Consider the following 15,733-nt stretch of genomic DNA (forward strand, 5'->3'; position numbering starts at 1 on the left):
ATCCCCAGTGAAGCAGAAGGATCAGGATGAAAACCTGTTGGTAAGACCAAGATGAATAATGCTGCATAGAGCCATCTGGTAGCGATCAGTCAGGTAAAGTGATAGTGAGGGGGGTCCGGAAACAGAACAATGCAGGTGAAAAGAGCCAAATGTGACCCCACCAAGTGACCAGTGAGAGTGCAACTGTGCAACGGGTAAGAAAAGAGAATAAACAGTGATATGGTAAAGATATAAAGAGAAAAGCAGCTTAATAACAGTGATGATAATAAAATCTATGGGAAGTGTTTGTGGTGAAGTGTATACACTCCTAGAAATGTTTCCTCTACAATATAGAGATATAAATGATCAGTATTAGGACGTGTAACAAAGAGGAATCTGTTATTTTATGGAGAAAATGTAACGAGCGATAAATGACGGGAATAATGCCGACAAAAGGAGATTGGATCCTCCACCGTATCGTGTTGGGGACAAAGTCTAGCTCTCCTCCAAATTCATCCGGTTGAAACTGCCCTCCTACAAGTTGGGACCACGCTACATCAGTCCGTTTGAAATTCTTGGACGTATCAACGAAGTCGCCTACAAATTGAGGTTGCCTGCTTCGCTCCGGGTCCCGAACACCTTCCACGTCTCCCTCCTGAAACCTGTGGCACTGAATCGTTTCCATTCCTTGCCTGATCCTGGTCCTCAGCCGGTGGGTGCCGATGATGTCTTTGAAGTGCAGGACATTCTCGCTATGAAGAGGGTTAGAGGTAGGACATTCTTTCTTGTTGATTGGAAGGGCTTTGGTCCTGAGGAGAGATCCTGGGAGCCTCGGGAGAATATCAATGCTCCCCGTATCCGCAAGAGATTTCTTGCTAATCTCCGGGAGGGCGGCTTAGGGGAGGGGGTACTGTTACACCGCTCCATCATACCCGGCCTCCGCTCCCATGCCGCAGCCGGCCTCCGATCCCATGCCGCAGCCTCTCTCCTCCCGACGGCCACGGCGGTCACTTCTGACGGGCGCGCGGCCGACACCATCTCTGTATGCAATGCGCATGCGCCATAGGCCACGGCCGCGCCTCCCTTCTGCTTCTTGTGCTCCCGCTGTGCCCTGACCCGGATGCACCTTCGGACCAATGGCAGACCAGACGGGGCCATATAAGGCTGCTTCCCCCTGAGGGAGGCGCCTGATCGTTGTGTTACCTTGCACACTGGGCCCTGCTTCCTCCTGTGCTCTCTGCATCCTCTCAGTTCCGTCCCCGATGTTTCCTGCAGCAGCCTCGCAGCTCTGTCTCTCGTGTTCCCTGCATTATACTCCAGTCCTGCTCCTGTGTTCCAGTTCCATCCTACTCCAGTCCTGCTCCAGCGTTCCTGTTCCATCCCACTCCAGTCCTGTTCCAGCGTTCCTGTTCCTTCCTACTCCAGTCCTGCTCCTGTGTTCCAGTTCCATCCTACTCCAGTCCTGTTCCTGTGTTCCTGTTCCATCCTACTCCAGTCCTGTTCCTGTGTTCCAGTCCCATCCTACTCCAGTCCTGCACCAGCGTTCCTGTAACATCCTACTCCAGTCCTGCCTCCGGTGTTCCTGCTCCATCCAACTATCCATAATCCTACAGTCCTACTTCAGTCCTGTCTCCTGTGTTCCGCTCCAGATATCTCTCCATATTCCAGCCTTATAGCCTACGCTTCAGTCCCGCACTCCTACTCCAGTCCATTCTGAGCCGCCCCTCTCGGTACCGGCTACCGTGGCACTTGAACCCCTGGGCCTGCTCCTAACGGTCCCTGTATAGGGGTCGGTTCAACCTGGCAGCTCGCCCGGGACCCCTCGGTGCCACGGTCCAGAGGGTCCACTCCTGGAGATTCCGGCTCCTGACCATCCACGCTAACATATGTACTGAATATCACTTAGTCATTGTGCGACCAAATATATGTGTGTTAGTAGATCTGAATCACTAACAAGTTTTGTATGTATGTACCTGGTCTTTTGTTAATTTGTGCATTCTAAAATGTTCCATTTCTGTTGTTCTTCAGCTTCCTGTCCACTGACCTGTCTTATGCCGCCCTCCACCATGACTTTCTCATTGGAAGATCTACCATTTCTGGCATAGTCAGGTCGACATGTAGTCAAATATGGTCAAGACTACATCAACTCGTCATGCCCGAGCACAGGATGGAAGACTGGTTGAGGATATCAAGGTACTTTGAGGAGGAATGCCAGTTTCCTAATTGTATTGGGGCCCTTGATGGCAAACATATCCGGGTGCGTAAGCCGCCGAACTCTGGCTCCCAATTCTTCAATTATAAACAATACTTTTCTGTTGTATTGTTGGCTCTGGCCGACCCTCAATGCAAGTTTATAATTCTTGACATTGGGGCCTATGGAAAGACGGGAGACTCTAGAGTCTTCAATACTTCCATTATGGGTCAGCGGCTATGCACCAACCAGTTGGATCTACCACCAGTATGCCAGCTACCAGGCTCCACTCAAGAATCAGTCCCTTATGTCCTTTTGGCAGATGAGGCATTTCAGTTAAGGCGCAATGTCATGAGGCCATATCCCCGGCGCAACCTGGACCACGGCGCAGAATTTTTAACTTGCGCCTATCACGTGCTCGGCGACTGGTGGAGTGTTCCTTTGGCATTCTTTGTGCCAAATGGCGGGTACTCCAGTCTGCCATTCAGCTGAGTGAACAAAATGTTAATGAAGTATTTAAAGCCTGTGTCATTCTTCATAACTTCACCAGGATACATGATTGTTCCTCCTCTGCTGGGGTTGTGCGTAGGCCGGACAATGTGCGTAGGGCGAGACCACATATCACCCCTCAACGTAGACCACTCTCTGGGCTCAAAGTGCGTGATATTTTTACAAATTACTTTATGTCACCTGAGGGGGAATCTTCTTGGCAAGAGCATGCTGTGACTATGTTATAATTTTTTGGTTTATGTCTGTCTAAATGTATATATTTAAACCCCTTATGATTCTATGACTGTTTAATTGCATTGGTAAGCGTATGTTAGTATGCTGACACCTTTTTTTAGAATTGAGACCGAGACGTAAAATGTAGTAGACAAATGTTTACTTTTGCCTTTTTTTTTTTAAAGAAAAACATATTATTGCCATATGATAAATGTGGCAATGGGCCAAATTGGCCTTTGTAAAGATGTGAAAATTGGGTACAAATAACACTTTCTGACATATTAAACAACCACAAAACCATTAGGCAATACCAAAATGGCAACAATATAAATTTTGGTAGGTTGGGGTAGGAGAAGGCGGAAGACCAGCCTGTGTTTGCTGCTGGCTACTTTGCCCAACTTGGCCATCGCCCTGTGTGGGGGCATACTGTTGCCCATGATGTGGGTAGTGTACTGCCTCCTGGGATTGTGGTTGGTACTGGCCAGAGTGATACTGGAGAGGGGCCTCTTGTTGGGGCTGGTAGGCCCGTGTCTCATACCCACCAAAATAGCCATGTCGTACCCAACCAGGTTGGGACCAGCCTCCAACACTGGGTGGGAACAAGTGGCCATATTGGTGAGGTTGGCTAGAGCCAGACATATGTGGCTGCTGTTGGAAAGGTTGGGTAGGGGGAGGAAGGGGGTGAGGTGTAGGCCCATGTATTTGAGGATCATCAGAGCCTGCTTGAGCAAGCATGTGTGTGGGGTGTCTAAGGCACATCAGATTTCTGGGTGAAAGCTGCCACCTCTCCAGATATTCAAATAACTCATATGGGGTGTGTGCTTGCATCAAGCAGGATCTGAAAACATCCTCGAATACATAGCCTCACCTCACGGGAAAAGGCACGAAGATAAAGGGCTAGGCTGCATGAGTATGCCTCCTCGCCATCATCATTATTGAATCAAGCCAGATAGTTCAGTGCCCCTGTGTCAACATTGGTACGGGTATCTTGGGCAGAGATATGGCGCCTTCTTCTTCCTCGCTGGGATGGTCCAGCAGGCTGTGGGGAGCCCCGGATCTGGGCAGTTGGGCTGCTGCTGATGTTGCCCTGCTCCTCCTGTATGGCTGATGGTGCAGCAGCAGACGGTCCTGCTTGTGGATGTGGTCCTGGTGGTGGGGTTTGTGGTGCAGGCACTGGGTTTTCCTGAGAGGAATCTTCACCCATGCTTCTTCGAGGGGGAGAAGATGGGCCAGCCACCTCATCCCCTACAGACCGAGGATCTATGATGGGCTCGGTATCTGAGCCAGTTCCTCTCTCCGTAAGGTTGGACCGAGTTCTGTTATGAAATAGAACAGAGCCATAAATAAATCATTTTTTTGGCCCTGTAAAGTATCTGTGTAATGTGGTGTGAGGTATCTACTTACGGTCTCAGATCCAGAATAGGGGCGAGGAAGGAGAGGCGGTCATAATAGATATATTTCCTCTTTATGTGGCCCGCATCACCACTCCTAGACCGCTGCTGACGTTCCCGCCTGTATTGGTCGCGGATGCTGCGCCAGCGTCTCATCACATCTTCTACTGCAATGTGACAGGAAATATTCTCAATTTCACATATTTGCTAGGTCAAATTTGCTACCAGTAGCCTAGGCATGTGGCCTTCTAGGGTGTGCTTTCTACCCAGGGTGGCATATATAATTGGGGCATCCAGGCCAGATACACAGGGTCACAATAGTTCAGGTATCAAGTAATTACACTTAATAACTTGGTTGGCTAGGAGGATGAGGAGCTTGTGGTCTGGGCCAAATTATGGCAGTGTGTAAAATAATGCGTATTCTTGTAAAATACTCAGGACTAGTTACCAGATAAAAATATAGTGGTTTATTTGGATTCTTCCATCAAAGAAAAGATTATTACAGAAAAACATAAAAAATAGGTGAAAGAGAGATTGTCCATTAGTTCATAGCAAAGCAACATGTATTCTTTATCTGGGATCCCACATGGCAAATGGCGTCTGTCTCTGTTCGGCTTCTCACGTAGCAAAGTTACATTCCAGCTGTTCGTAATGTCATGGCCCAGCACAGATGACTTCCACACGTCTGTGTCTCATGATGGGGAGGGAGCAAGCAAGCACGACCTCTAGAGTTAGCCATGAATTATATACGTCTCTTAAAGCACGTGGTCTCTATAAATGGAGTTGTCCTCTACCATGAGCCAAGCTTACAAAAATAACCTATGTCGTGTCAGCTAAAGCAATGTACAGAACTGGGTGTAATAAGAAATTAACAGATTATTAATATTTAACAATTCCCCCTTTTGAGGGAGACAGACATTAATTGGAACCCTCAAAATATAACAAGATCTTCTTTCTTCTTTGACAAAATAATTTAATATCAATAATATCAGATTATTGTTATACGTACTCAATGACATAATTGATGTGAATTCATGTTATGGTAAGCCGTGAACAATATTCATATACAATATGTATAATTATACTTCCCTAAGTCTAAATTGAAGCATCTCAGGTCCAGTCATCATCATCTGATGTCATCTGGTCTTCATTTTGATGTTCTTCTGTCTTCTTCTTGATTCTTTTAAAAATACAGTTTTTCTATAGCATATAGATGTTGTAGAAATCGTGTTGTGTAAAAATCAAAGTCCATAAATTCAAATGTTGATAAGAAAACAAAGTCTATAGATGAAATGCAGCTTTAATATCTGTGCAGTGTCACCTTTAAAAACCTGGGCTTACATTGGCTCGCCTTGGATATTTCTGGAATCCTCCATCAGTACTGGTCTTTGAACAGGTGTGACGTCTTTGGTCAGCAAAGCAAGGGTTAAAATGACTCTTCCTTGCTAAACATAGCACCATAACCAGTCCTCAGTCCTAATGCACAGGACACGTCAGGGTTGTAGCTTCCTGACAATTACCTTATTGTTCACCAGCCTTCATCGAAGCTTTACAGGTGATTGGAAACTTCTGGAACTTGGTAAGAATGTGATAACACAGTTCATCTCAGCATCATAGGATTATTGTCCTCTGGTTGTCAGGTTAGACACTTTAATTGTGACTGTCGGTGGTGGATACTGCACTTGTAACTGTCAGTGGTGGATTCTGCACTTGTGGCTGTCAGTGGTGGATACTGCACTTGTGGCTGTCAGTGGTGGATACTGCACTTGTGACTGTCAGTGGTGGATACTGCACTTGTGACTGTCAGTGGTGGATACTGCACTTGTGACTGTCAGTGGTGGATACTGCACTTGTGACTGTCAGTCTTGGATTCTGCACTTGTGACTGTCAGTGGTGGATACTGCACTTGTAATTGACAGTGAATACTGCACTTGTGACTGTCAGTGGTGGATACTGCACTTGTGACTGTCAGTGGTGGATACTGCACTTGTGGCTGTCAGTGGTGGATACTGCACTTGTGGCTGTCAGTGGTGGATACTGCACTTGTGACTGTCAGTGGTGGATACTGCACTTGTGGCTGTCAGTGGTGGATAGTGCACTTGTGACTGTCAGTGGTGGATACTGCACTTGTGACTGTCAGTGGTGGATACTGCACTTGTGACTGTCAGTGGTGGATACTGCACTTGTGGGTGTCAGTGGTGGATACTGCACTTGTGACTGTCAGTGGTGGATAGTGCACTTGTGACTGTCAGTGGTGGATACTGCACTTGTGACTGTCAGTGGTGGATAGTGCACATGTGACTGTCAGTGGTGGATACTGCACTTGTGACTGTTAGTGGTGGATACTGCACTTGTGACTGTCAGTGGTGAATACTGCACTTGTGACTGTCAGTGGTGGATACTGCCCTTGTGACTGTCAGTGATGGATACTGCACTTGTGACTGTCAGTGGTGGATACTGCACTTGTGGCTGTCAGTGGTGGATACTGCACTTGTGGCTGTCAGTGATGGATACTGCACTTGTGGCTGTCAGTGGTGGATACTGCACTTGTGACTGTCAGTGGTGGATACTGCACTTGTGGCTGTCAGTGGTGGATACTGCACTTGTGACTGTCAGTGATGGATACTGCACTTGTGACTGTCAGTGGTGGATACTGCACTTGTGGCTGTCAGTGGTGGATACTGCACTTGTGACTGTCAATGATGGATACTGCACTTGTGGCTGTCAGTGGTGGTTACTGCACTTGTGGCTGTCAGTGATGGATACTGCACTTGTGACTGTCAGTGGTGGATACTGCACTTGTGGCTGTCAGTGGTGGATACTGCACTTGTGGCTGTCAGTGGTGGATACTGCACTTGTGGCTGTCAGTGATGGATACTGCACTTGTGACTGTCAGTGGTGGATACTGCACTTGTGGCTGTCAGTGGTGGATACTGCACTTGTGAGTAACACAGTCTATTACTCAGAAATCATAGCTTTGTTACCTTCTGGGACTTCTGGATAGCGGCATTCTTCTTCTTGCAACTGATAAGAATCAATTTAGAAATATGAAAAGTCTTTATTAACCCCTTCACTACCAAGGGTGGTTTGCACGTTAACTACCGGGCCAATTTTTACAATTCTGACCACTGTCCCTTTATGAGGTCATAACTCTGAAATGCTTCCGTGGATCCCGGTGATTCTGACATTGTTTTCTCGTGACATATTGTACTTCATGTTAGTGGTAAAATTTCATTCATATATCTTGCGTTTATTTATGAGAAAAACAGAAATTTGGCGAAAATTTTGAAAATTCCGCAATTTTCCAACTTTGAATTTTTATGCCCTTAAATCACAGAGATATGGCACACAAAAAAGTTAATAAGTAACATTTGCCACATGTTTACTTTACATCAGCACAATTTTGGAACCAAAATTTTTATTTGTTAGTAAGATATAAGGGTTAAAAGTTGACCAGCGATCTCTCATTTTTGCAACACCATTTTATTTCTACGGACCACATCACATTTGAAGCCACTTTGAGGGGTCTATATGATAGAAAATACCCAAAAGTGACACCATTCTAAAAACTGCACCCCTTAAGGTGCTTAAAACCACATTCAAGGAGTTTATTAACCCTTCAGGTGCGTCACAGGAATTTTTTGAATATTTAAAAAAAATTAACATTTAACTTTTTTTCACAAAAAAATTACTTCAGGTTCAATTTTTTTTATTTTACCAAGTGTAACAGGAGAAATTGGACTGCAAAAATTATTGTGCAATTTGTCCTGAGCACGCTGATACCTGATATGTGGGGGGGAACCACTGTTTCGGCGCATGGCAGAGCTCAGAAGGGAAGGAGCGCCGTTTGACTTTTTCAGTGCAAAATTGGCTGGAATTCTGATCGGACGCCATGTCGCATTTGGAGAGCCCCTGATGTACCTAAACAGTGGAAACCCCCCACAAGTGACCCCATTTTTGAAACTAGACCCCCTAAGGAACTTATCTAGATATGTGGTGAGAACTTTGAACCCACAAGGGCTTCACAGAAGTTTATAATGTACAGCGGTACAATTAAAAAATCATATTTTTTCCACAAAATGATCTTTTCACCCCCAATTTTTATTTTCCCAAGGGTAACAGGACCTTAAAAGTTATTGTGCAATTTGTCCTGAGTACGCTGATACCCCATATGTGGGTGTAAATGACTATTTGGGCACATGGCAGAGCTCGGAAGGCAAGCAGCGCCATTTGACTTTTTTGGCTGGAATTGAGATCAGACACCATGTCGCGTTTGGAAAGCCCCTGATGTACCAAAACAGTGTAAACCCCCCACAAATGACCCCATTTTGGAAACTAGACCCCCCAAGGAACTTATCTAGATGTGTGGTGAGAACTTTGAACCCCCAAGTGCTTCACAGAAGTTTATAACGCCCAGGCGTGAAAATAACAAAAAAATTTTTTTCCACAAAAATGATATTTTTGCCCCAAAATTTTTATTTTCCTAAGGGCAACAGGAGAAATAGGACCCCAAAAGTTGTTTTGCAAATTGTCCTGAGTAGGCTGATACCCCATATGAGGGGGTAAAACACTGTTTGGGTGCATGGCAGAGCTTGGAAGGGAAGTAGCACCATTTGACTTTTTCAACGCAGAATTGGCTGGAATTGAGATCAGATGCCATGTTGCGTTTGGAGAGCACCTTATGTGGCCAAATAGTGGAAACCCCAATTCTAACCCTAACCCTAACCCTAGCCCTAACCCTAGCCCTAACCCTAGCCCTAACCCTAGCCTTAGCCCTAACCCTAGCCCTAATGGGAAAATGGAAATAAATACATTTTTTTAATTGTATTATTTTTCCCTAACTAAGGGGGTGATAACGGGGGGTTTGATTTACTATTTATGGCGGTTTTTATGTTTGACAGCTGTCGCACGCTAAAAGACGCTTTTTATTGTAAAAATAGTTTTTGCATCACCACATTTTGAGAGCTATAATTTTTCCATATTTTGACCCACCGAGTCATGTGAGGTCTTATTTTTTGCGGGACGAGTTGACGCTTTTATTGGTATCATGTTCGGGCACGTGACATTTTTTGATCGCTTTTTATTTCGTTTTTTGGGACGCAGAATTTACAAAAACCAGCGTTTCATGAATTTCTTTTGGGTGGTGCGTTTACGCCGTTCCGGGTGCGGTAAAATTTATAATGCGGTTTTATTCTTCTGGTCAGTACGGTTACAGCGATACCTCATTTAGGTCATTTTTTTATGTTTTGGCGCTTTTATGCAATGAAAACAATTTTATATAAAAAATAATTATTTTTGCATCACTTTATTCTGCGAGCTATAACTTTTTTATTTTTTCACTGATGACGCTGTATGGTGGCTCGTTTTTTGTGGGACAAGATGACGTTTTCAGTGGCACCATGGATATTTATATGCGTCTTTTTGATCGCGCGTTATTGCACTTTTTGTTCGGCGGTATGATAATAAATCATTATTTTTTGCTTTGTTTTTTATTTTTTAAGGGGTTCGCTTAAGGGGTTAACTATTGGGACAGTTTTATAGGGCGGGTCGTTACGGATGCAGCGATACCAAATATGTGTACTTTTATTGTTTTTTGTTTTTTTTATTTCCAAAAAATGAATTTATTGGGGAATATTTTTTTTTTTTTAAATTTATTTGGCGATTTTTTTTAAAATTATTTTTACACTTTTTTTATTTTTTTTTTACTTTATTACAATGTCCCAGGGGGGACATCACTGTCCTGTGACAGATCGCTGATCTGTCACATCACAGATCACTGTGACAGATCAGCGATCTGTCACAGGCACTGCACAGGCTTCCTCATGCCTGCACTTTGCAGGCACTGAGGAAGCCAGCTTCCTGCAGGCCCCTGGAGATCCCCGTCGCCATATTGGATCCGGGGACCTGCAGGAAAGGAGTCCCCCGCAGCAGCGCTGCACATTGCGCTGCCGTGGGGGGCTCAGGGAAGCAAGGAGGGAGCCCTCTCCCTGCCGATGCTTCCCTTTAACCCCCGGTACACCGCGATCGTGTTTGATCGCGGTGTGCAAGGGGTTAACGTGTCGGGGGCGGTCCGTGACTGCCCCTGACACATTGTGCCGGGTGTCAGCTATGATAATTAGCTGACACTCGGCCGCGATCAGCGGCGCTCACCACGTGGGCGCCGCTGATCGCGATGATGTAATATTCCGTCCATGGTAATTAGGTCCATGGTCACATGGACGGAATATTACGTCATTTGTAGGTAAGGGGTTAACATAATTTCAGTATCTTGCTTGAAGTCTTCATTCCCTATTCTATACCAAATCTGGTAATTTTCCTAACCTATAATATCACAGCGTACCATAGCAATCAGTAATATCCATATAATTATTATCAGAATTTGTACCATATATGGATTTCAATGTTTGAAATAATAAAACAATAATAAGTGATAATCAGGGCTGTGGAGTCGGTAAGCCACAGTTGCGACTCCGACTCCGCCTCCTGGATTTTATCAGGCTCCGACTCCGACTCCTTCATAAATGGCCAATTCATAACAACAAATTTACTGTTGTAAAATATTAAACATCGTGCTTATTCAGTTTCTCACCATCATATAAGTAATCAGACCACTTAGAGCAAAAACTACATTTATTAGAATACAATTAGAATATAGCAAATAAGTTTTATAAACTTTTCTAAACTGTAAGTAAATATGCAATAAACACTTTTATGCAGTTAATAAGAAGAAATCTATAAATTTGTCCTCAGAAAAAGTTTTGCCTCTGTCAGATCCTCCTTCATGGATGCCCTCAAATCTGATCTAATTATTTTGAGAGCAGAGAACAACCTCTCTACACTAACTTGTGTTGGTGGCAAAGCAGTAACCACTCGGGCAACATCTCTGACAATGTCAGGATACAGAGGAATCGCTTGTTGCACTGTTATTTTTGATGAACGGTCAAATTTCTCAATTTCTTTTAGTGCACATGAAAAATTCTGCTGAAATGTACTGGCTGTGTTCCTTGATGGGGATGACTCTTCTTCTATGTGGGAACGCTTTGCACGGTCCTTGTGATCCAAATATTTTTCAAAATTAAATTCTTCATCAGTTGATGATGAGGGTGAAGATGTGGCAGGACGACCGAATTCTTCTTGTTCCTCCTGACTGTTCTGCAACCCTTTCATCCTTACTGCTATTTCAAACAGAGCTTCTTTTCCTTTACTTAGCTGTTGATCATCTAGAAGAATCCGATGCATTGGGTCTACATAAACAGCTGCCAAAAGAATGTTATTTTGTAATAGTAGCTCCTCTCTCCGTTTCATTGATGTAGCAATGCCACTTGCAATTAACCCTCCTCTTTGGGACAGGCGAAACATCAGGTTCTTCCACTCCTTTAAGAAAATACTTGGAGTTAAGTCCTCTGCTTGTAATTTTTTAGTCACTGTAAATGGGTGCTCTAGCAATTTTTCCAGCTCAGTCACCTGATTCCACTGACTTTCATTTAGCGCCAGTTGAGGGTTAGCCATGTCTACAAGAAAGGTTTTCAGTTCAACCAAGCGCTGAATCATTAAGTACTGCCCCATCGTGTGGCTTGATCAATAATTGCCCCTTTTCCAGCACGTCTCTTCAAAATTGAGTCAACTTTAGGGGTTCTGGCAACAGTAGCCAATTTTGTCACCTTGCCAATCAGTGCAGCAGCATGTCCTTCTTGCAGACTGTCTCTTATAGCCAGCTGTAGCGTATGCACAACACAGCGCATGTGATGAATGAAAGAACATATTGACACAGTTTCAACAAGATCATCTAAACTATCATGTTGCTGTAAATCTGAAGCAACTTCAGTTTGCTCCTCAGTTATAATACTGTGTTCCTCTATTTCAAACATTTCTGTCTCTGTGGACCCAGAATGTTCTTCTAGCTGCTGGTCACCATCATTACTCTCATTCATTAGCTCGGCACGGTGGCTCAGTGGTTAGCGCTGCAGCTTTGCAGCGCTGGGGTCCTGGGTTCGAATCCCACCAAGGACAACATCTGCAAGGAGTTTGTATGTTCTCCCCGTGTTTGCGTGGGTTTCCTCCGGGCACTTTGGTTTCCTCCCACATTCTAAAGACATACTAATAGGGAATTTAGATTGTGAGCCGCATCGGGGACAGTGATGATGATGTGTGCAAAATGTAAAGCGCTGCGGAATATGTTAGCGCTAAATAAAGATTATTATTATTATTAATAGTACTTATCATATTTGAAGCATTGTCAGTTACGACAGAAAGAACTTGCTCTTTTTTAAGTTCATAGTCTTGCAGAACCTTTTCCACCAAGACCTGGAGAAACTCACTGGTGTGATGAGCTTTGGTGTCTTTTACTGCCAATGTCTTGGTAACTATTTCATTTTTGTCACAAACAAATCGGACATTGATGGCAAAATAGTTCACTCTGTGACATGTGCAGGCAACCATTTTAACAAACAGAAAGCGTCCCTTGAGAGTTTTCTTAAGTTCTTCCTTTTGTTTAAAAGCTTCTTCGATTACTAATTTTCTAATACTCTCTCTCTCTCCAGAGAAACACCAAGCTTGCGGGCCATTTCCCCATTCAGACACATAAAAGCTGGTCGTGAAAATAATGAAATAGGCACACTATCCTTTACAACAAGCTCTATGATCTGTTTTTTAAATGTATCTACTGTCATTGTCACAGTAACTTTGTCACTGACAAAATATCTTGCAACTGATGGCTGCAAAGTTCTCTGCTCCTTTGTTTGGCTGGAAGAGCTGGGCACTGGTTCATTGGTTTGGATGCAGTCTTTCTCATCCACTGCTTTCAGTACTTCTGGATGAAAGCGCTGTAAATGTCTCTTTAGATTAGAAGCTCTGGTAGGAGCATTTTTATCTTTGCCTGAATATGCACTCATCTTGGTTTCACAGCATTTGTTTTCGTCTGGATCATTTGTCATACACTGACAGACATAATGTTTTCTATCTTGAGTGATGGTGAAATGTTCAAATACAGCTGATTTAATGTGATGCTTCTTTGACATTCTCAGGTTTTTAATTCTGCATTCCTAATCCAAATGACAATTGTTTTTCCTAAAAACAATTGTACAAAATTATTGCCAGGTCGTACAACTGATATAGTGGTCAGTAATACTGTTATTATTCCTCATGTACTCACAGTTAACTGATGCAAAGTTTGTTGAAAGGATAATACTTCTTACAGTCTTGCTCTTCTGAGTAGCAGGCAGCTGTGAGATGCTTGGAAGATGCACACCTAGTATGATCTAGTCTAGAGGAGGAGCTTTACTACTAAGAATTTGCAACACATTTTCACTTTCAGTTTCATACATTGTAAGTAGGGGGGTTGGGGCAGCATGAGGTTAACCAAGTATAAGATTAGATAAGGGCAGTGGAGAACAGTGACACACAAGAAGTAAGAAATGTCTCTATCTCCAGCAGAACTGCTTATCACTGTTGTTCATAGTTTGATAGAACATATATATTTGAGTAACATTTATAAAATTCATATGAAAGTTCAATTATGAAATATTAATACATTTTTTTTAAAGCTGGAGTCGGAGTCGGTACATTTCTACCGATTCCGACTCCAACCAAAACTAACTCCAACTCCACGACTCCGACTCCACAGCCCTGCTTAGGACGGGTCATCAATGTCTGATCGGTGGGTGCAACACCGCCACTCCCATCACTCGCCTGTCACTGGAGGCTGGAAATGCACACACCCTGCAGCCCTCCAGCACCCGCACCCGCTTACAGCCCTCCATCTCCCACACACCCTGCTCCCCTCTATCACACCCCCCCGCACCCTCCCGCTCCCCTCTTTCACACCCCCCCACACCCCTTTATCACACCCCCCCTGCACCCTCTCGCTCCCCTCTATCACACACCCCCTGCACCCTCTCGCTCCCCTCTATCACACACCCCCTGCACCCTCTCGCTCCCCTCTATCACACACCCCCTGCACCCTCTCGCTCCCCTCTATCACACACCCCCTGCACTCTCTTGCTCCCCTCTATCACACACCCCCTGCACCCTCTTGCTCCTCTCTATCACACACCCCCAGCGCCCTCTTGCTCCCCTCTATCACACACCCCCTGCGCCCTCTCGCTCCCCTCTATCACACACCCCCAGCGCCCTCCTGCTCCCCTCTATCGCACACCCCCTGCACCCTCTCGCTCCCCTCTATCACACACCCCCTGCACTCTCTTGCTCCCCTCTATCACACACCCCCTGCACCCTCTTGCTCCTCTCTATCACACACCCCCAGCGCCCTCTTGCTCCCCTCTATCACACACCCCCAGCGCCCTCTTGCTCCTCTCTATCACACACCCCCAGCGCCCTCCTGCTCCCCTCTATCGCACACCCCCTGCGCCCTCTCGCTCCCCTCTATCACACACCCCCTGCACCCTCCTGCTCCCCTCTATCACACACCCCCTGCACCCTCTTGCTCCCCTCTATCACACACCCCCTGCGCCCTCTCGCTCCCCTCTATCACACACCCCCTGCCCCCTCCCGCTCCCCTCTATCACACACCCCCTGCCCCCTCCTGCTCCCCTCTATCACAAACCCCCTGCACCCTCCTGCTCCCCTTTATCACACACCCCCTGCACCCTCCTGCTCCCCTCTATCACACCCCCTGTCCTCCCCATGTTCCCTGTTCCCGCCATTACCTCTCACAAGTTTCCGATCTCCTGCAGCTTCCAGCCTGCAAACTCTCTGGCTCCTCCCCCATTGCGCCACATGGTCATGACGTCACCGCAGGTCCTGTACCATCCAGTCACATGTAATGTCTTCCGGTTAGGTGGGGATGTGGCAGACACTGAGGCCCCTGATCATGTGACTCCTGACTCCTCCCCTTCTGTGACCTCATCACAGGTCCTGTGCACACAGAGCAGCCATATATGTGGCAGACGCTCCTGGACCTTCTGCTTTCTGGGTCGGTTCCTCCTGTGAGTCCTATTAACCCTTTCGCTCCCTGTCTTCTCCTTTCTGACAGGACAATATCTGAATTCGGACAGTGTGACCGGAATTTCAGCAATGTGGAAGGAAGAAATGACAATTTTACTGTTTTCCTCACAGAAATGTGACTTTCCCCCAATGTATCATTGTCCTAAAGGTGACAGGAGCGCTGAGGCCGCACAGTGCGCCGTGTCTCCTGAGTGCCGATACCCCACAGGCTCGGGAGGGAAGGGGCGCCATTGTGGCTGGGATAGACGGCGGACGCCGTGTGACGTGTGAAGAGCTCTGACACCAGAACAGCAGAGACCCCACAAGTGGCCCCATGTTACCCCCTCCACCTCTGGGGGCTCATCTAGGGGGCAGGGAGGATTATTAACCCTCAGGGGGTCACAGAATTGTGTAACATTGAGCGGAGGAATGAAATGTTCCCACTAAAATGTCGCTCTGACCCCGAGTCTGTAATTATCACACGGGAGAAGAGGAGAAAACAGAAACC

At 45.7% G+C, this 15,733-nt stretch overlaps 1 long non-coding RNA gene across 1 annotated transcript; it reads right to left on the bottom strand.

The window, feature by feature from the left end:
* Positions 1–2,951: 2,951 nt before the first annotated feature.
* On the bottom strand, positions 2,952–15,343 carry LOC141076194 (uncharacterized). Its single transcript, XR_012227438.1, has 3 exons — positions 14,949–15,343; positions 4,298–4,451; positions 2,952–4,209 (listed from the first exon to the last, which is right to left on the bottom strand). It is a non-coding gene; the product is annotated as an uncharacterized lncRNA (long non-coding RNA).
* Positions 15,344–15,733: the final 390 nt, after the last annotated feature.

Source organism: Dendrobates tinctorius, unplaced genomic scaffold (assembly GCF_039654945.1).
Source record: "Dendrobates tinctorius isolate UK_male_01 unplaced genomic scaffold, ASM3965494v1 ptg000395l, whole genome shotgun sequence".
Taxonomy (NCBI): domain Eukaryota; kingdom Metazoa; phylum Chordata; class Amphibia; order Anura; family Dendrobatidae; genus Dendrobates; species Dendrobates tinctorius.